Below are 20,084 nucleotides of genomic sequence, written 5' to 3'. Positions count from 1 at the left end.
AAAATGTGTTGTGTATTTCCTGAAAATCCATGAATATTCTTAAACCTTGGTTAAATATCATTAAAAATAAGTACGTAAATGGTTACTGCTGCGGCCACAATGCAGAGTACTAACCACTATACGATCACGGCAACATGTACGAGCCAGGTAGGGGTCGAACCTACAATCTTCTGATTTGTAGTCAGACGCGTTGTCCATTGCGCCACTGGCCCAGATGCAACGAGTATTGTTGCTTATGCATCACATTTCTGGATCACCTCAAAACTTACACAAGGATCCGATTGCCATAAGTTCCTTTCATGTATTGCAAAGCAAGTCGGAACCAGATAGAGGGGAAATATTTTCATGGAATCCGGAAATCATGTGAGGCAAATCAAATGGAAACCAGCTAATAACGAAATATTTTCATGTGATTGAGAACTCTTGTGAAGTTTTTACTTTTTTCCACAACACATTTTCGGAACAGGCTAAATCACATATTTCCAGATTTTTGCCATGTAGAACAAAGAGAACAAGCCGTAGATAAAATGTGTTGTGTATTTCCTGAAAATCCATGAATATTCTTAAACCTTGGGTAAATATCATTAAAAATAAGTAAGTAAAGGGTTACTGCTGCGGCCACAACGCAGAGTACTAACCACTATACGACCACGGCAACATGTACGAGCCAGGTAGGGGTCGAACCTACAATCTTCTGATTTGTAGTCAGACGCGTTGTCCATTGCGCCACTGGCCCAGATGCAACGAGTATTGTTGCTTATGCATCACGTTTCTGGATCACCTCAAAACTTACACAAGGATCCGATTGCCATAAGTTCCTTTCATGTATTGCAAAGCAAGTCGGAACCAGATAGAGGGGAAATATTTTCATGGAATCCGGAAATCATGTGAGGCAAATCAAATGGAAACCAGCTAATAACGAAATATTTTCATGTGATTGAGAACTCTTGTGAAGTTTTTACTTTTTTCCACAACACATTTTCGGAACAGGCTAAATCACATATTTCCAGATTTTTGCAATCTAGAACAAAGAGAACAAGCCGTAGATAAAATGTGTTGTGTATTTCCTGAAAATCCATGAATATTCTTAAACCTTGGGTAAATATCATTAAAAATAAGTAAGCAAAGGGTTACTGCCGTGCCCCGGATTCGGACCGGGGTTGCTGCGGCCACAACGCAGAGTACTAACCACTATACGATCACGGCAACATGTACGAGCCAAACCTACAATCTTCTGATTCGTAGTCAGACGCGTTGTCCATTGCGCCACTGGCCCAGATGCAACGAGTATTGTTGCTTATGCATCACATTTCTGGATCACCTCAAAACTTACACAAGGATCCGATTGCCATAAGTTCCTTTCATGTATTGCAAAGCAAGTCGGAACCAGATAGAGGGGAAATATTTTCATGGAATCCGGAAATCATGTGAGGCAAATCAAATGGAAACCAGCTAATAACGAAATATTTTCATGTGATTGAGAACTCTTGTGAAGTTTTTACTTTTTTCCACAACACATTTTCGGAACAGGCTAAATCACATATTTCCAGATTTTTGCCATCTAGAACAAAGAGAACAAGCCGTAGATAAAATGTGTTGTGTATTTCCTGAAAATCCATGAATATTCTTAAACCTTGGGTAAATATCATTAAAAATAAGTAAGTAAAGGGTTACTGCTGCGGCCACAACGCAGAGTACTAACCACTATACGATCACGGCAACATGTACGAGCCAGGTAGGGGTCGAACCTACAATCTTCTGATTTGTAGTCAGACGCGTTGTCCATTGCGCCACTGGCCCAGATGCAACGAGTATTGTTGCTTATGCATCACATTTCTGGATCACCTCAAAACTTACACAAGGATCCGATTGCCATAAGTTCCTTTCATGTATTGCAAAGCAAGTCGGAACCAGATAGAGGGGAAATATTTTCATGGAATCCGGAAATCATGTGAGGCAAATCAAATGGAAACCAGCTAATAACGAAATATTTTCATGTGATTGAGAACTCTTGTGAAGTTTTTACTTTTTTCCACAACACATTTTCGGAACAGGCTAAATCACATATTTCCAGATTTTTGCCATCTAGAACAAAGAGAACAAGCCGTAGATAAAATGTGTTGTGTATTTCCTGAAAATCCATGAATATTCTTAAACCTTGGGTAAATATCATTAAAAATAAGTAAGTAAAGGGTTACTGCTGCGGCCACAACGCAGAGTACTAACCACTATACGATCACGGCAACATGTACGAGCCAGGTAGGGGTCGATCCTACAATCTTCTGATTTGTAGTCAGACGCGTTGTCCATTGCGCCACTGGCCCAGATGCAACGAGTATTGTTGCTTATGCATCACATTTCTGGATCACCTCAAAACTTACACAAGGATCCGATTGCCATAAGTTCCTTTCATGTATTGCAAAGCAAGTCGGAACCAGATAGAGGGGAAATATTTTCATGGAATCCGGAAATCATGTGAGGCAAATCAAATGGAAACCAGCTAATAACGAAATATTTTCATGTGATTGAGAACTCTTGTGAAGTTTTTACTTTTTTCCACAACACATTTTCGGAACAGGCTAAATCACATATTTCCAGATTTTTGCCATCTAGAACAAAGAGAACAAGCCGTAGATAAAATGTGTTGTGTATTTCCTGAAAATCCATGAATATTCTTAAACCTTGGGTAAATATCATTAAAAATAAGTAAGTAAAGGGTTACTGCTGCGGCCACAACGCAGAGTACTAACCACTATACGACCACGGCAACATGTACGAGCCAGGTAGGGGTCAAACCTACAATCTTCTGATTTGTAGTCAGACGCGTTGTCCATTGCGCCACTGGCCCAGATGCAACGAGTATTGTTGCTTATGCATCACATTTCTGGATCACCTCAAAACTTACACAAGGATCCGATTGCCATAAGTTCCTTTCATGTATTGCAAAGCAAGTCGGAACCAGATAGAGGGGAAATATTTTCATGGAATCCGGAAATCATGTGAGGCAAATCAAATGGAAACCAGCTAATAACGAAATATTTTCATGTGATTGAGAACTCTTGTGAAGTTTTTACTTTTTTCCACAACACATTTTCGGAACAGGCTAAATCACATATTTCCAGATTTTTGCCATCTAGAACAAAGAGAACAAGCCGTAGATAAAATGTGTTGTGTATTTCCTGAAAATCCATGAATATTCTTAAACCTTGGGTAAATATCATTAAAAATAAGTAAGCAAAGGGTTACTGCCGTGCCCCGGATTCGGACCGGGGTTGCTGCGGCCACAACGCAGAGTACTAACCACTATACGATCACGGCAACATGTACGAGCCAAACCTACAATCTTCTGATTCGTAGTCAGACGCGTTGTCCATTGCGCCACTGGCCCAGATGCAACGAGTATTGTTGCTTATGCATCACATTTCTGGATCACCTCAAAACTTACACAAGGATCCGATTGCCATAAGTTCCTTTCATGTATTGCAAAGCAAGTCGGAACCAGATAGAGGGGAAATATTTTCATGGAATCCGGAAATCATGTGAGGCAAATCAAATGGAAACCAGCTAATAACGAAATATTTTCATGTGATTGAGAACTCTTGTGAAGTTTTTACTTTTTTCCACAACACATTTTCGGAACAGGCTAAATCACATATTTCCAGATTTTTGCCATGTAGAACAAAGAGAACAAGCCGTAGATAAAATGTGTTGTGTATTTCCTGAAAATCCATGAATATTCTTAAACCTTGGGTAAATATCATTAAAAATAAGTAAGTAAAGGGTTACTGCTGCGGCCACAACGCAGAGTACTAACCACTATACGACCACGGCAACATGTACGAGCCAGGTAGGGGTCGAACCTACAATCTTCTGATTTGTAGTCAGACGCGTTGTCCATTGCGCCACTGGCCCAGATGCAACGAGTATTGTTGCTTATGCATCACGTTTCTGGATCACCTCAAAACTTACACAAGGATCCGATTGCCATAAGTTCCTTTCATGTATTGCAAAGCAAGTCGGAACCAGATAGAGGGGAAATATTTTCATGGAATCCGGAAATCATGTGAGGCAAATCAAATGGAAACCAGCTAATAACGAAATATTTTCATGTGATTGAGAACTCTTGTGAAGTTTTTACTTTTTTCCACAACACATTTTCGGAACAGGCTAAATCACATATTTCCAGATTTTTGCCATCTAGAACAAAGAGAACAAGCCGTAGATAAAATGTGTTGTGTATTTCCTGAAAATCCATGAATATTCTTAAACCTTGGGTAAATATCATTAAAAATAAGTAAGTAAAGGGTTACTGCTGCGGCCACAACGCAGAGTACTAACCACTATACGACCACGGCAACATGTACGAGCCAGGTAGGGGTCGAACCTACAATCTTCTGATTTGTAGTCAGACGCGTTGTCCATTGCGCCACTGGCCCAGATGCAACGAGTATTGTTGCTTATGCATCACATTTCTGGATCACCTCAAAACTTACACAAGGATCCGATTGCCATAAGTTCCTTTCATGTATTGCAAAGCAAGTCGGAACCAGATAGAGGGGAAATATTTTCATGGAATCAGGAAATCATGTGAGGCAAATCAAATGGAAACCAGCTAATAACGAAATATTTTCATGTGATTGAGAACTCTTGTGAAGTTTTTACTTTTTTCCACAACACATTTTCGGAACAGGCTAAATCACATATTTCCAGATTTTTGCCATGTAGAACAAAGAGAACAAGCCGTAGATAAAATGTGTTGTGTATTTCCTGAAAATCCATGAATATTCTTAAACCTTGGGTAAATATCATTAAAAATAAGTAAGCAAAGGGTTACTGCCGTGACCCGGATTCTGACCCGGGTTGCTGCAGCCACAACGCAGAGTACTAACCACTATACGATCACGGCAACATGTTCGAGCCATGTAGGAGTCGAACCTACAATCTTCTGATTTGTAGTCAGACGCGTTGTCCATTGCGCCACTGGCCCAGATGCAACGAGTATTGTTGCTTATGCATCACATTTCTGGATCACCTCAAAACTTACACAAGGATCCGATTGCCATAAGTTCCTTTCATGTATTGCAAAGCAAGTCGGAACCAGATAGAGGGGAAATATTTTCATGGAATCCGGAAATCATGTGAGGCAAATCAAATGGAAACCAGCTAATAACGAAATATTTTCATGTGATTGAGAACTCTTGTGAAGTTTTTACTTTTTTCCACAACACATTTTCGGAACAGGCTAAATCACATATTTCCAGATTTTTGCCATCTAGAACAAAGAGAACAAGCCGTAGATAAAATGTGTTGTGTATTTCCTGAAAATCCATGAATATTCTTAAACCTTGGGTAAATATCATTAAAAATAAGTAAGTAAAGGGTTACTGCTGCGGCCACAACGCAGAGTACTAACCACTATACGATCACGGCAACATGTACGAGCCAGGTAGGGGTCGAACCTACAATCTTCTGATTTGTAGTCAGACGCGTTGTCCATTGCGCCACTGGCCCAGATGCAACGAGTATTGTTGCTTATGCATCACATTTCTGGATCACCTCAAAACTTACACAAGGATCCGATTGCCATAAGTTCCTTTCATGTATTGCAAAGCAAGTCGGAACCAGATAGAGGGGAAATATTTTCATGGAATCCGGAAATCATGTGAGGCAAATCAAATGGAAACCAGCTAATAACGAAATATTTTCATGTGATTGAGAACTCTTGTGAAGTTTTTACTTTTTTCCACAACACATTTTCGGAACAGGCTAAATCACATATTTCCAGATTTTTGCCATGTAGAACAAAGAGAACAAGCCGTAGATAAAATGTGTTGTGTATTTCCTGAAAATCCATGAATATTCTTAAACCTTGGGTAAATATCATTAAAAATAAGTAAGTAAAGGGTTACTGCTGCGGCCACAACGCAGAGTACTAACCACTATACGACCACGGCAACATGTACGAGCCAGGTAGGGGTCGAACCTACAATCTTCTGATTTGTAGTCAGACGTGTTGTCCATTGCGCCACTGGCCCAGTATTGCCATCTAGAACAAAGAGAACAAGCCGTAGATAAAATGTGTTGTGTATTTCCTGAAAATCCATGAATATTCTTAAACCTTGGGTAAATATCATTAAAAATTAGTAAGCAAAGGGTTATTGCTGTGACCCGGATTCGGAACGGGGTTGCTGCGACCACAACGCAGAGTACTAACCACTATACGATCACGGCAACATGTACGAGCCAGGTAGGAGTCGAACCTACAATCTTCTGTTTCGTAGCCAGACGCGTTGTCCATTGCGCCACTGGACCAGATGCAACGAGGATTGTTGCTTATGCATCACATTTCTGGATCACCTCAAAACTTACACAAGGATCCGATTGCCATAAGTTCCTTTCATGTATTGCAAAGCAAGTCGGAACCAGATAGAGGGGAAATATTTTCATGGAATCCGGAAATCATGTGAGGCAAATCAAATGGAAACCAGCTAATAACGAAATATTTTCATGTGATTGAGAACTCTTGTGAAGTTTTTACTTTTTTCCACAACACATTTTCGGAACAGGCTAAATCACATATTTCCAGATTTTTGCCATCTAGAACAAAGAGAACAAGCCGTAGATAAAATGTGTTGTGTATTTCCTGAAAATCCATGAATATTCTTAAACCTTGGGTAAATATCATTAAAAATAAGCAAGCAAAGGGTTACTGCCGTGACCCGGATTCGGACCGGGGTTGCTGCGGCCACAACGCAGAGTACTAACCACTATACGATCACGGCAACATGTACGAGCCAGGTTGGAGTCAAACCTACAATCTTCTGATTCGTAGTCAGATGCGTTGTCCATTGCGCCACTGGCCAAGATGCAACGAGTATTGTTGCTTATGCATCACATTTCTGGATCACCTCAAAACTTACACAAGGATCCGATTGCCATAAGTTCCTTTCATGTATTGCAAAGCAAGTCGGAACCAGATAGAGGGGAAATATTTTCATGGAATCCGGAAATCATGTGAGGCAAATCAAATGGAAACCAGCTAATAACGAAATATTTTCATGTGATTGAGAACTCTTGTGAAGTTTTTACTTTTTTCCACAACACATTTTCGGAACAGGCTAAATCACATATTTCCAGATTTTTGCCATCTAGAACAAAGAGAACAAGCCGTAGATAAAATGTGTTGTGTATTTCCTGAAAATCCATGAATATTCTTAAACCTTGGGTAAATATCATTAAAAATTAGTAAGCAAAGGGTTACTGCTGTGACCCGGATTCGGAACGGGGTTGCTGCGACCACAACGCAGAGTACTAACCACTATACGATCACGGCAACATGTACGAGCCAGGTTGGAGTCAAACCTACAATCTTCTGATTCGTAGTCAGATGCGTTGTCCATTGCGCCACTGGACCAGATGCAACGAGGATTGTTGCTTATGCATCACATTTCTGGATCACCTCAAAACTTACACAAGGATCCGATTGCCATAAGTTCCTTTCATGTATTGCAAAGCAAGTCGGAACCAGATAGAGGGGAAATATTTTCTTGGAATCCGGAAATCATGTGAGGCAAATCAAATGGAAACCAGCTAATAACGAAATATTTTCATGTGATTGAGAACTCTTGTGAAGTTTTTACTTTTTTCCACAACACATTTTCGGAACAGGCTAAATCACATATTTCCAGATTTTTGCCATCTAGAACAAAGAGAACAAGCCGTAGATAAAATGTGTTGTGTATTTCCTGAAAATCCATGAATATTCTTAAACCTTGGGTAAATATCATTAAAAATAAGCAAGCAAAGGGTTACTGCCGTGACCCGGATTCGGACCGGGGTTGCTGCGGCCACAACGCAGAGTACTAACCACTATACGATCACGGCAACATGTACGAGCCAGGTTGGAGTCAAACCTACAATCTTCTGATTCGTAGTCAGATGCGTTGTCCATTGCGCCACTGGCCAAGATGCAACGAGTATTGTTGCTTATGCATCACATTTCTGGATCACCTCAAAACTTACACAAGGATCCGATTGCCATAAGTTCCTTTCATGTATTGCAAAGCAAGTCGGAACCAGATAGAGGGGAAATATTTTCATGGAATCTGGAAATCATGTGAGGCAAATCAAATGGAAACCAGCTAATAACGAAATATTTTCATGTGATTGAGAACTCTTGTGAAGTTTTTACTTTTTTCCACAACACATTTTCGGAACAGGCTAAATCACATATTTCCAGATTTTTGCCATCTAGAACAAAGAGAACAAGCCGTAGATAAAATGTGTTGTGTATTTCCTGAAAATCCATGAATATTCTTAAACCTTGGGTAAATATCATTAAAAATAAGTAAGCAAAGGGTTACTGCCGTGACCCGGATTCGGACCGGGGTTGCTGCGGCCACAACGCAGAGTACTAACCACTATACGATCACGGCAACATGTACGAGCCAGGTAGGAGTCGAACCTACAATCTTCTGATTCGTAGTCAGACGCGTTGTCCATTGCGCCACTGGCCCAGATGCAACGCGAATTGTTGCTTATGCATCACATTTCTGGATCACCTCAAAACTTACACAAGGATCCGATTGCCATAAGTTCCTTTCATGTATTGCAAAGCAAGTCAGAACCAGATAGAGGGGAAATATTTTCATGGAATCCGGAAATCATGTGAGGCAAATCAAATGGAAACCAGCTAATAACGAAATATTTTCATGTGATTGAGAACTCTTGTGAAGTTTTTACTTTTTTCCACAACACATTTTCGGAACAGGCTAAATCACATATTTCCAGATTTTTGCCATCTAGAACAAAGAGAACAAGCCGTAGATAAAATGTGTTGTGTATTTCCTGAAAATCCATGAATATTCTTAAACCTTGGGTAAATATCATTAAAAATAAGTAAGTAAAGGGTTACTGCTGCGGCCACAACGCAGAGTACTAACCACTATACGATCACGGCAACATGTACGAGCCAGGTAGGGGTCGATCCTACAATCTTCTGATTTGTAGTCAGACGCGTTGTCCATTGCGCCACTGGCCCAGATGCAACGAGTATTGTTGCTTATGCATCACATTTCTGGATCACCTCAAAACTTACACAAGGATCCGATTGCCATAAGTTCCTTTCATGTATTGCAAAGCAAGTCGGAACCAGATAGAGGGGAAATATTTTCATGGAATCCGGAAATCATGTGAGGCAAATCAAATGGAAACCAGCTAATAACGAAATATTTTCATGTGATTGAGAACTCTTGTGAAGTTTTTACTTTTTTCCACAACACATTTTCGGAACAGGCTAAATCACATATTTCCAGATTTTTGCCATCTAGAACAAAGAGAACAAGCCGTAGATAAAATGTGTTGTGTATTTCCTGAAAATCCATGAATATTCTTAAACCTTGGGTAAATATCATTAAAAATAAGTAAGTAAAGGGTTACTGCTGCGGCCACAACGCAGAGTACTAACCACTATACGACCACGGCAACATGTACGAGCCAGGTAGGGGTCGAACCTACAATCTTCTGATTTGTAGTCAGACGTGTTGTCCATTGCGCCACTGGCCCAGATGCAACGAGTATTGTTGCTTATGCATCACATTTCTGGATCACCTCAAAACTTACACAAGGATCCGATTGCCATAAGTTCCTTTCATGTATTGCAAAGCAAGTCGGAACCAGATAGAGGGGAAATATTTTCATGGAATCCGGAAATCATGTGAGGCAAATCAAATGGAAACCAGCTAATAACGAAATATTTTCATGTGATTGAGAACTCTTGTGAAGTTTTTACTTTTTTCCACAACACATTTTCGGAACAGGCTAAATCACATATTTCCAGATTTTTGCCATGTAGAACAAAGAGAACAAGCCGTAGATAAAATGTGTTGTGTATTTCCTGAAAATCCATGAATATTCTTAAACCTTGGGTAAATATCATTAAAACTAAGTAAGTAAAGGGTTACTGCTGCGGCCACAACGCAGAGTACTAACCACTATACGACCACGGCAACATGTACGAGCCAGGTAGGGGTCAAACCTACAATCTTCTGATTTGTAGTCAGACGCGTTGTCCATTGCGCCACTGGCCCAGATGCAACGAGTATTGTTGCTTATGCATCACATTTCTGGATCACCTCAAAACTTACACAAGGATCCGATTGCCATAAGTTCCTTTCATGTATTGCAAAGCAAGTCGGAACCAGATAGAGGGGAAATATTTTCATGGAATCCGGAAATCATGTGAGGCAAATCAAATGGAAACCAGCTAATAACGAAATATTTTCATGTGATTGAGAACTCTTGTGAAGTTTTTACTTTTTTCCACAACACATTTTCGGAACAGGCTAAATCACATATTTCCAGATTTTTGCCATCTAGAACAAAGAGAACAAGCCGTAGATAAAATGTGTTGTGTATTTCCTGAAAATCCATGAATATTCTTAAACCTTGGGTAAATATCATTAAAAATAAGTAAGCAAAGGGTTACTGCCGTGCCCCGGATTCGGACCGGGGTTGCTGCGGCCACAACGCAGAGTACTAACCACTATACGATCACGGCAACATGTACGAGCCAAACCTACAATCTTCTGATTCGTAGTCAGACGCGTTGTCCATTGCGCCACTGGCCCAGATGCAACGAGTATTGTTGCTTATGCATCACATTTCTGGATCACCTCAAAACTTACACAAGGATCCGATTGCCATAAGTTCCTTTCATGTATTGCAAAGCAAGTCGGAACCAGATAGAGGGGAAATATTTTCATGGAATCCGGAAATCATGTGAGGCAAATCAAATGGAAACCAGCTAATAACGAAATATTTTCATGTGATTGAGAACTCTTGTGAAGTTTTTACTTTTTTCCACAACACATTTTCGGAACAGGCTAAATCACATATTTCCAGATTTTTGCCATGTAGAACAAAGAGAACAAGCCGTAGATAAAATGTGTTGTGTATTTCCTGAAAATCCATGAATATTCTTAAACCTTGGGTAAATATCATTAAAAATAAGTAAGTAAAGGGTTACTGCTGCGGCCACAACGCAGAGTACTAACCACTATACGACCACGGCAACATGTACGAGCCAGGTAGGGGTCGAACCTACAATCTTCTGATTTGTAGTCAGACGCGTTGTCCATTGCGCCACTGGCCCAGATGCAACGAGTATTGTTGCTTATGCATCACGTTTCTGGATCACCTCAAAACTTACACAAGGATCCGATTGCCATAAGTTCCTTTCATGTATTGCAAAGCAAGTCGGAACCAGATAGAGGGGAAATATTTTCATGGAATCCGGAAATCATGTGAGGCAAATCAAATGGAAACCAGCTAATAACGAAATATTTTCATGTGATTGAGAACTCTTGTGAAGTTTTTACTTTTTTCCACAACACATTTTCGGAACAGGCTAAATCACATATTTCCAGATTTTTGCCATCTAGAACAAAGAGAACAAGCCGTAGATAAAATGTGTTGTGTATTTCCTGAAAATCCATGAATATTCTTAAACCTTGGGTAAATATCATTAAAAATAAGTAAGTAAAGGGTTACTGCTGCGGCCACAACGCAGAGTACTAACCACTATACGACCACGGCAACATGTACGAGCCAGGTAGGGGTCGAACCTACAATCTTCTGATTTGTAGTCAGACGCGTTGTCCATTGCGCCACTGGCCCAGATGCAACGAGTATTGTTGCTTATGCATCACGTTTCTGGATCACCTCAAAACTTACACAAGGATCCGATTGCCATAAGTTCCTTTCATGTATTGCAAAGCAAGTCGGAACCAGATAGAGGGGAAATATTTTCATGGAATCCGGAAATCATGTGAGGCAAATCAAATGTAAACCAGCTAATAACGAAATATTTTCATGTGATTGAGAACTCTTGTGAAGTTTTTACTTTTTTCCACAACACATTTTCGGAACAGGCTAAATCACATATTTCCAGATTTTTGCCATCTAGAACAAAGAGAACAAGCCGTAGATAAAATGTGTTGTGTATTTCCTGAAAATCCATGAATATTCTTAAACCTTGGGTAAATATCATTAAAAATAAGTAAGTAAAGGGTTACTGCTGCGGCCACAACGCAGAGTACTAACCACTATACGACCACGGCAACATGTACGAGCCAGGTAGGGGTCGAACCTACAATCTTCTGATTTGTAGTCAGACGCGTTGTCCATTGCGCCACTGGCCCAGATGCAACGAGTATTGTTGCTTATGCATCACATTTCTGGATCACCTCAAAACTTACACAAGGATCCGATTGCCATAAGTTCCTTTCATGTATTGCAAAGCAAGTCGGAACCAGATAGAGGGGAAATATTTTCATGGAATCAGGAAATCATGTGAGGCAAATCAAATGGAAACCAGCTAATAACGAAATATTTTCATGTGATTGAGAACTCTTGTGAAGTTTTTACTTTTTTCCACAACACATTTTCGGAACAGGCTAAATCACATATTTCCAGATTTTTGCCATGTAGAACAAAGAGAACAAGCCGTAGATAAAATGTGTTGTGTATTTCCTGAAAATCCATGAATATTCTTAAACCTTGGGTAAATATCATTAAAAATAAGTAAGCAAAGGGTTACTGCCGTGACCCGGATTCTGACCCGGGTTGCTGCAGCCACAACGCAGAGTACTAACCACTATACGATCACGGCAACATGTTCGAGCCATGTAGGAGTCGAACCTACAATCTTCTGATTTGTAGTCAGACGCGTTGTCCATTGCGCCACTGGCCCAGATGCAACGAGTATTGTTGCTTATGCATCACATTTCTGGATCACCTCAAAACTTACACAAGGATCCGATTGCCATAAGTTCCTTTCATGTATTGCAAAGCAAGTCGGAACCAGATAGAGGGGAAATATTTTCATGGAATCCGGAAATCATGTGAGGCAAATCAAATGGAAACCAGCTAATAACGAAATATTTTCATGTGATTGAGAACTCTTGTGAAGTTTTTACTTTTTTCCACAACACATTTTCGGAACAGGCTAAATCACATATTTCCAGATTTTTGCCATCTAGAACAAAGAGAACAAGCCGTAGATAAAATGTGTTGTGTATTTCCTGAAAATCCATGAATATTCTTAAACCTTGGGTAAATATCATTAAAAATAAGTAAGTAAAGGGTTACTGCTGCGGCCACAACGCAGAGTACTAACCACTATACGATCACGGCAACATGTACGAGCCAGGTAGGGGTCGAACCTACAATCTTCTGATTTGTAGTCAGACGCGTTGTCCATTGCGCCACTGGCCCAGATGCAACGAGTATTGTTGCTTATGCATCACATTTCTGGATCACCTCAAAACTTACACAAGGATCCGATTGCCATAAGTTCCTTTCATGTATTGCAAAGCAAGTCGGAACCAGATAGAGGGGAAATATTTTCATGGAATCCGGAAATCATGTGAGGCAAATCAAATGGAAACCAGCTAATAACGAAATATTTTCATGTGATTGAGAACTCTTGTGAAGTTTTTACTTTTTTCCACAACACATTTTCGGAACAGGCTAAATCACATATTTCCAGATTTTTGCCATGTAGAACAAAGAGAACAAGCCGTAGATAAAATGTGTTGTGTATTTCCTGAAAATCCATGAATATTCTTAAACCTTGGGTAAATATCATTAAAAATAAGTAAGTAAAGGGTTACTGCTGCGGCCACAACGCAGAGTACTAACCACTATACGACCACGGCAACATGTACGAGCCAGGTAGGGGTCGAACCTACAATCTTCTGATTTGTAGTCAGACGTGTTGTCCATTGCGCCACTGGCCCAGTATTGCCATCTAGAACAAAGAGAACAAGCCGTAGATAAAATGTGTTGTGTATTTCCTGAAAATCCATGAATATTCTTAAACCTTGGGTAAATATCATTAAAAATTAGTAAGCAAAGGGTTATTGCTGTGACCCGGATTCGGAACGGGGTTGCTGCGACCACAACGCAGAGTACTAACCACTATACGATCACGGCAACATGTACGAGCCAGGTAGGAGTCGAACCTACAATCTTCTGTTTCGTAGCCAGACGCGTTGTCCATTGCGCCACTGGACCAGATGCAACGAGGATTGTTGCTTATGCATCACATTTCTGGATCACCTCAAAACTTACACAAGGATCCGATTGCCATAAGTTCCTTTCATGTATTGCAAAGCAAGTCGGAACCAGATAGAGGGGAAATATTTTCATGGAATCCGGAAATCATGTGAGGCAAATCAAATGGAAACCAGCTAATAACGAAATATTTTCATGTGATTGAGAACTCTTGTGAAGTTTTTACTTTTTTCCACAACACATTTTCGGAACAGGCTAAATCACATATTTCCAGATTTTTGCCATCTAGAACAAAGAGAACAAGCCGTAGATAAAATGTGTTGTGTATTTCCTGAAAATCCATGAATATTCTTAAACCTTGGGTAAATATCATTAAAAATAAGCAAGCAAAGGGTTACTGCCGTGACCCGGATTCGGACCGGGGTTGCTGCGGCCACAACGCAGAGTACTAACCACTATACGATCACGGCAACATGTACGAGCCAGGTTGGAGTCAAACCTACAATCTTCTGATTCGTAGTCAGATGCGTTGTCCATTGCGCCACTGGCCAAGATGCAACGAGTATTGTTGCTTATGCATCACATTTCTGGATCACCTCAAAACTTACACAAGGATCCGATTGCCATAAGTTCCTTTCATGTATTGCAAAGCAAGTCGGAACCAGATAGAGGGGAAATATTTTCATGGAATCCGGAAATCATGTGAGGCAAATCAAATGGAAACCAGCTAATAACGAAATATTTTCATGTGATTGAGAACTCTTGTGAAGTTTTTACTTTTTTCCACAACACATTTTCGGAACAGGCTAAATCACATATTTCCAGATTTTTGCCATCTAGAACAAAGAGAACAAGCCGTAGATAAAATGTGTTGTGTATTTCCTGAAAATCCATGAATATTCTTAAACCTTGGGTAAATATCATTAAAAATTAGTAAGCAAAGGGTTACTGCTGTGACCCGGATTCGGAACGGGGTTGCTGCGACCACAACGCAGAGTACTAACCACTATACGATCACGGCAACATGTACGAGCCAGGTTGGAGTCAAACCTACAATCTTCTGATTCGTAGTCAGATGCGTTGTCCATTGCGCCACTGGACCAGATGCAACGAGGATTGTTGCTTATGCATCACATTTCTGGATCACCTCAAAACTTACACAAGGATCCGATTGCCATAAGTTCCTTTCATGTATTGCAAAGCAAGTCGGAACCAGATAGAGGGGAAATATTTTCTTGGAATCCGGAAATCATGTGAGGCAAATCAAATGGAAACCAGCTAATAACGAAATATTTTCATGTGATTGAGAACTCTTGTGAAGTTTTTACTTTTTTCCACAACACATTTTCGGAACAGGCTAAATCACATATTTCCAGATTTTTGCCATCTAGAACAAAGAGAACAAGCCGTAGATAAAATGTGTTGTGTATTTCCTGAAAATCCATGAATATTCTTAAACCTTGGGTAAATATCATTAAAAATAAGCAAGCAAAGGGTTACTGCCGTGACCCGGATTCGGACCGGGGTTGCTGCGGCCACAACGCAGAGTACTAACCACTATACGATCACGGCAACATGTACGAGCCAGGTTGGAGTCAAACCTACAATCTTCTGATTCGTAGTCAGATGCGTTGTCCATTGCGCCACTGGCCAAGATGCAACGAGTATTGTTGCTTATGCATCACATTTCTGGATCACCTCAAAACTTACACAAGGATCCGATTGCCATAAGTTCCTTTCATGTATTGCAAAGCAAGTCGGAACCAGATAGAGGGGAAATATTTTCATGGAATCTGGAAATCATGTGAGGCAAATCAAATGGAAACCAGCTAATAACGAAATATTTTCATGTGATTGAGAACTCTTGTGAAGTTTTTACTTTTTTCCACAACACATTTTCGGAACAGGCTAAATCACATATTTCCAGATTTTTGCCATCTAGAACAAAGAGAACAAGCCGTAGATAAAATGTGTTGTGTATTTCCTGAAAATCCATGAATATTCTTAAACCTTGGGTAAATATCATTAAAAATAAGTAAGCAAAGGGTTACTGCCGTGACCCGGATTCGGACCGGGGTTGCTGCGGCCACAACGCAGAGTACTAACCACTATACGATCACGGCAACATGTACGAGCCAGGTAGGAGTCGAACCTACAATCTTCTGATTCGTAGTCAGACGCGTTGTCCATTGCGCCACTGGCCCAGATGCAACGCGAATTGTTGCTTATGCATCACATTTCTGGATCACCTCAAAACTTACACAAGGATCCGATTGCCATAAGTTCCTTTCATGTATTGCAAAGCAAGTCAGAACCAGATAGAGGGGAAATATTTTCATGGAATCCGGAAATCATGTGAGGCAAATCAAATGGAAACCAGCTAATAACGAAATATTTTCATGTGATTGAGAACTCTTGTGAAGTTTTTACTTTTTTCCACAACACATTTTCGGAACAGGCTAAATCACATATTTCCAGATTTTTGCCATCTAGAACAAAGAGAACAAGCCGTAGATAAAATGTGTTGTGTATTTCCTGAAAATCCATGAATATTCTTAAACCTTGGGTAAATATCATTAAAAATAAGTAAGTAAAGGGTTACTGCTGCGGCCACAACGCAGAGTACTAACCACTATACGATCACGGCAACATGTACGAGCCAGGTAGGGGTCGATCCTACAATCTTCTGATTTGTAGTCAGACGCGTTGTCCATTGCGCCACTGGCCCAGATGCAACGAGTATTGTTGCTTATGCATCACATTTCTGGATCACCTCAAAACTTACACAAGGATCCGATTGCCATAAGTTCCTTTCATGTATTGCAAAGCAAGTCGGAACCAGATAGAGGGGAAATATTTTCATGGAATCCGGAAATCATGTGAGGCAAATCAAATGGAAACCAGCTAATAACGAAATATTTTCATGTGATTGAGAACTCTTGTGAAGTTTTTACTTTTTTCCACAACACATTTTCGGAACAGGCTAAATCACATATTTCCAGATTTTTGCCATCTAGAACAAAGAGAACAAGCCGTAGATAAAATGTGTTGTGTATTTCCTGAAAATCCATGAATATTCTTAAACCTTGGGTAAATATCATTAAAAATAAGTAAGTAAAGGGTTACTGCTGCGGCCACAACGCAGAGTACTAACCACTATACGACCACGGCAACATGTACGAGCCAGGTAGGGGTCGAACCTACAATCTTCTGATTTGTAGTCAGACGTGTTGTCCATTGCGCCACTGGCCCAGATGCAACGAGTATTGTTGCTTATGCATCACATTTCTGGATCACCTCAAAACTTACACAAGGATCCGATTGCCATAAGTTCCTTTCATGTATTGCAAAGCAAGTCGGAACCAGATAGAGGGGAAATATTTTCATGGAATCCGGAAATCATGTGAGGCAAATCAAATGGAAACCAGCTAATAACGAAATATTTTCATGTGATTGAGAACTCTTGTGAAGTTTTTACTTTTTTCCACAACACATTTTCGGAACAGGCTAAATCACATATTTCCAGATTTTTGCCATGTAGAACAAAGAGAACAAGCCGTAGATAAAATGTGTTGTGTATTTCCTGAAAATCCATGAATATTCTTAAACCTTGGGTAAATATCATTAAAACTAAGTAAGTAAAGGGTTACTGCTGCGGCCACAACGCAGAGTACTAACCACTATACGACCACGGCAACATGTACGAGCCAGGTAGGGGTCAAACCTACAATCTTCTGATTTGTAGTCAGACGCGTTGTCCATTGCGCCACTGGCCCAGATGCAACGAGTATTGTTGCTTATGCATCACATTTCTGGATCACCTCAAAACTTACACAAGGATCCGATTGCCATAAGTTCCTTTCATGTATTGCAAAGCAAGTCGGAACCAGATAGAGGGGAAATATTTTCATGGAATCCGGAAATCATGTGAGGCAAATCAAATGGAAACCAGCTAATAACGAAATATTTTCATGTGATTGAGAACTCTTGTGAAGTTTTTACTTTTTTCCACAACACATTTTCGGAACAGGCTAAATCACATATTTCCAGATTTTTGCCATCTAGAACAAAGAGAACAAGCCGTAGATAAAATGTGTTGTGTATTTCCTGAAAATCCATGAATATTCTTAAACCTTGGGTAAATATCATTAAAAATAAGTAAGCAAAGGGTTACTGCCGTGCCCCGGATTCGGACCGGGGTTGCTGCGGCCACAACGCAGAGTACTAACCACTATACGATCACGGCAACATGTACGAGCCAAACCTACAATCTTCTGATTCGTAGTCAGACGCGTTGTCCATTGCGCCACTGGCCCAGATGCAACGAGTATTGTTGCTTATGCATCACATTTCTGGATCACCTCAAAACTTACACAAGGATCCGATTGCCATAAGTTCCTTTCATGTATTGCAAAGCAAGTCGGAACCAGATAGAGGGGAAATATTTTCATGGAATCCGGAAATCATGTGAGGCAAATCAAATGGAAACCAGCTAATAACGAAATATTTTCATGTGATTGAGAACTCTTGTGAAGTTTTTACTTTTTTCCACAACACATTTTCGGAACAGGCTAAATCACATATTTCCAGATTTTTGCCATGTAGAACAAAGAGAACAAGCCGTAGATAAAATGTGTTGTGTATTTCCTGAAAATCCATGAATATTCTTAAACCTTGGGTAAATATCATTAAAAATAAGTAAGTAAAGGGTTACTGCTGCGGCCACAACGCAGAGTACTAACCACTATACGACCACGGCAACATGTACGAGCCAGGTAGGGGTCGAACCTACAATCTTCTGATTTGTAGTCAGACGCGTTGTCCATTGCGCCACTGGCCCAGATGCAACGAGTATTGTTGCTTATGCATCACGTTTCTGGATCACCTCAAAACTTACACAAGGATCCGATTGCCATAAGTTCCTTTCATGTATTGCAAAGCAAGTCGGAACCAGATAGAGGGGAAATATTTTCATGGAATCCGGAAATCATGTGAGGCAAATCAAATGGAAACCAGCTAATAACGAAATATTTTCATGTGATTGAGAACTCTTGTGAAGTTTTTACTTTTTTCCACAACACATTTTCGGAACAGGCTAAATCACATATTTCCAGATTTTTGCCATCTAGAACAAAGAGAACAAGCCGTAGATAAAATGTGTTGTGTATTTCCTGAAAATCCATGAATATTCTTAAACCTTGGGTAAATATCATTAAAAATAAGTAAGTAAAGGGTTACTGCTGCGGCCACAACGCAGAGTACTAACCACTATACGACCACGGCAACATGTACGAGCCAGGTAGGGGTCGAACCTACAATCTTCTGATTTGTAGTCAGACGCGTTGTCCATTGCGCCACTGGCCCAGATGCAACGAGTATTGTTGCTTATGCATCACATTTCTGGATCACCTCAAAACTTACACAAGGATCCGATTGCCATAAGTTCCTTTCATGTATTGCAAAGCAAGTCGGAACCAGATAGAGGGGAAATATTTTCATGGAATCAGGAAATCATGTGAGGCAAATCAAATGGAAACCAGCTAATAACGAAATATTTTCATGTGATTGAGAACTCTTGTGAAGTTTTTACTTTTTTCCACAACACATTTTCGGAACAGGCTAAATCACATATTTCCAGATTTTTGCCATGTAGAACAAAGAGAACAAGCCGTAGATAAAATGTGTTGTGTATTTCCTGAAAATCCATGAATATTCTTAAACCTTGGGTAAATATCATTAAAAATAAGTAAGCAAAGGGTTACTGCCGTGACCCGGATTCTGACCCGGGTTGCTGCAGCCACAACGCAGAGTACTAACCACTATACGATCACGGCAACATGTTCGAGCCATGTAGGAGTCGAACCTACAATCTTCTGATTTGTAGTCAGACGCGTTGTCCATTGCGCCACTGGCCCAGATGCAACGAGTATTGTTGCTTATGCATCACATTTCTGGATCACCTCAAAACTTACACAAGGATCCGATTGCCATAAGTTCCTTTCATGTAT

General features: G+C 40.2%; 27 non-coding genes across 27 annotated transcripts; all 27 read right to left on the bottom strand.

Moving 5' to 3' along the window:
* Positions 1-139: 139 nt before the first annotated feature.
* Positions 140-212, bottom strand: TRNAC-ACA (transfer RNA cysteine (anticodon ACA)). The gene has a single exon. It is a non-coding gene; the product is annotated as a tRNA-Cys (tRNA).
* A 451-nt stretch (positions 213-663) lies between these two features.
* Positions 664-736, bottom strand: TRNAC-ACA (transfer RNA cysteine (anticodon ACA)). The gene has a single exon. It is a non-coding gene; the product is annotated as a tRNA-Cys (tRNA).
* Positions 737-1,727: 991 nt separating this feature from the next.
* On the bottom strand, positions 1,728-1,800 carry TRNAC-ACA (transfer RNA cysteine (anticodon ACA)). The gene has a single exon. It is a non-coding gene; the product is annotated as a tRNA-Cys (tRNA).
* Positions 1,801-2,251: 451 nt separating this feature from the next.
* On the bottom strand, positions 2,252-2,324 carry TRNAC-ACA (transfer RNA cysteine (anticodon ACA)). Its single transcript has one exon. It is a non-coding gene; the product is annotated as a tRNA-Cys (tRNA).
* A 451-nt stretch (positions 2,325-2,775) lies between these two features.
* On the bottom strand, positions 2,776-2,848 carry TRNAC-ACA (transfer RNA cysteine (anticodon ACA)). Its single transcript has one exon. It is a non-coding gene; the product is annotated as a tRNA-Cys (tRNA).
* A 991-nt stretch (positions 2,849-3,839) lies between these two features.
* TRNAC-ACA (transfer RNA cysteine (anticodon ACA)) lies at positions 3,840-3,912 on the bottom strand. Its single transcript has one exon. It is a non-coding gene; the product is annotated as a tRNA-Cys (tRNA).
* A 451-nt stretch (positions 3,913-4,363) lies between these two features.
* Positions 4,364-4,436, bottom strand: TRNAC-ACA (transfer RNA cysteine (anticodon ACA)). Its single transcript has one exon. It is a non-coding gene; the product is annotated as a tRNA-Cys (tRNA).
* A 478-nt stretch (positions 4,437-4,914) lies between these two features.
* Positions 4,915-4,987, bottom strand: TRNAC-ACA (transfer RNA cysteine (anticodon ACA)). The gene has a single exon. It is a non-coding gene; the product is annotated as a tRNA-Cys (tRNA).
* Positions 4,988-5,438: 451 nt separating this feature from the next.
* On the bottom strand, positions 5,439-5,511 carry TRNAC-ACA (transfer RNA cysteine (anticodon ACA)). Its single transcript has one exon. It is a non-coding gene; the product is annotated as a tRNA-Cys (tRNA).
* A 451-nt stretch (positions 5,512-5,962) lies between these two features.
* TRNAC-ACA (transfer RNA cysteine (anticodon ACA)) lies at positions 5,963-6,035 on the bottom strand. Its single transcript has one exon. It is a non-coding gene; the product is annotated as a tRNA-Cys (tRNA).
* Positions 6,036-8,443: 2,408 nt separating this feature from the next.
* TRNAR-ACG (transfer RNA arginine (anticodon ACG)) lies at positions 8,444-8,516 on the bottom strand. Its single transcript has one exon. It is a non-coding gene; the product is annotated as a tRNA-Arg (tRNA).
* Positions 8,517-8,967: 451 nt separating this feature from the next.
* Positions 8,968-9,040, bottom strand: TRNAC-ACA (transfer RNA cysteine (anticodon ACA)). Its single transcript has one exon. It is a non-coding gene; the product is annotated as a tRNA-Cys (tRNA).
* A 451-nt stretch (positions 9,041-9,491) lies between these two features.
* On the bottom strand, positions 9,492-9,564 carry TRNAC-ACA (transfer RNA cysteine (anticodon ACA)). The gene has a single exon. It is a non-coding gene; the product is annotated as a tRNA-Cys (tRNA).
* A 451-nt stretch (positions 9,565-10,015) lies between these two features.
* Positions 10,016-10,088, bottom strand: TRNAC-ACA (transfer RNA cysteine (anticodon ACA)). Its single transcript has one exon. It is a non-coding gene; the product is annotated as a tRNA-Cys (tRNA).
* A 991-nt stretch (positions 10,089-11,079) lies between these two features.
* Positions 11,080-11,152, bottom strand: TRNAC-ACA (transfer RNA cysteine (anticodon ACA)). Its single transcript has one exon. It is a non-coding gene; the product is annotated as a tRNA-Cys (tRNA).
* A 451-nt stretch (positions 11,153-11,603) lies between these two features.
* On the bottom strand, positions 11,604-11,676 carry TRNAC-ACA (transfer RNA cysteine (anticodon ACA)). Its single transcript has one exon. It is a non-coding gene; the product is annotated as a tRNA-Cys (tRNA).
* Positions 11,677-12,127: 451 nt separating this feature from the next.
* Positions 12,128-12,200, bottom strand: TRNAC-ACA (transfer RNA cysteine (anticodon ACA)). The gene has a single exon. It is a non-coding gene; the product is annotated as a tRNA-Cys (tRNA).
* A 478-nt stretch (positions 12,201-12,678) lies between these two features.
* TRNAC-ACA (transfer RNA cysteine (anticodon ACA)) lies at positions 12,679-12,751 on the bottom strand. The gene has a single exon. It is a non-coding gene; the product is annotated as a tRNA-Cys (tRNA).
* Positions 12,752-13,202: 451 nt separating this feature from the next.
* On the bottom strand, positions 13,203-13,275 carry TRNAC-ACA (transfer RNA cysteine (anticodon ACA)). The gene has a single exon. It is a non-coding gene; the product is annotated as a tRNA-Cys (tRNA).
* A 451-nt stretch (positions 13,276-13,726) lies between these two features.
* Positions 13,727-13,799, bottom strand: TRNAC-ACA (transfer RNA cysteine (anticodon ACA)). Its single transcript has one exon. It is a non-coding gene; the product is annotated as a tRNA-Cys (tRNA).
* Positions 13,800-16,207: 2,408 nt separating this feature from the next.
* On the bottom strand, positions 16,208-16,280 carry TRNAR-ACG (transfer RNA arginine (anticodon ACG)). The gene has a single exon. It is a non-coding gene; the product is annotated as a tRNA-Arg (tRNA).
* A 451-nt stretch (positions 16,281-16,731) lies between these two features.
* Positions 16,732-16,804, bottom strand: TRNAC-ACA (transfer RNA cysteine (anticodon ACA)). The gene has a single exon. It is a non-coding gene; the product is annotated as a tRNA-Cys (tRNA).
* Positions 16,805-17,255: 451 nt separating this feature from the next.
* TRNAC-ACA (transfer RNA cysteine (anticodon ACA)) lies at positions 17,256-17,328 on the bottom strand. Its single transcript has one exon. It is a non-coding gene; the product is annotated as a tRNA-Cys (tRNA).
* A 451-nt stretch (positions 17,329-17,779) lies between these two features.
* Positions 17,780-17,852, bottom strand: TRNAC-ACA (transfer RNA cysteine (anticodon ACA)). Its single transcript has one exon. It is a non-coding gene; the product is annotated as a tRNA-Cys (tRNA).
* Positions 17,853-18,843: 991 nt separating this feature from the next.
* On the bottom strand, positions 18,844-18,916 carry TRNAC-ACA (transfer RNA cysteine (anticodon ACA)). Its single transcript has one exon. It is a non-coding gene; the product is annotated as a tRNA-Cys (tRNA).
* A 451-nt stretch (positions 18,917-19,367) lies between these two features.
* Positions 19,368-19,440, bottom strand: TRNAC-ACA (transfer RNA cysteine (anticodon ACA)). The gene has a single exon. It is a non-coding gene; the product is annotated as a tRNA-Cys (tRNA).
* A 478-nt stretch (positions 19,441-19,918) lies between these two features.
* TRNAC-ACA (transfer RNA cysteine (anticodon ACA)) lies at positions 19,919-19,991 on the bottom strand. The gene has a single exon. It is a non-coding gene; the product is annotated as a tRNA-Cys (tRNA).
* Between the last annotated feature and the right edge of the window lie 93 nt (positions 19,992-20,084).

The sequence above is a fragment of the Rhinoderma darwinii genome, chromosome 3 (assembly GCF_050947455.1).
Source record: "Rhinoderma darwinii isolate aRhiDar2 chromosome 3, aRhiDar2.hap1, whole genome shotgun sequence".
NCBI lineage: Eukaryota > Metazoa > Chordata > Amphibia > Anura > Rhinodermatidae > Rhinoderma > Rhinoderma darwinii.
The sequence above is the reverse complement of the archived record's forward strand: the minus strand, read 5'-3'. Positions and strand labels throughout refer to the sequence as shown.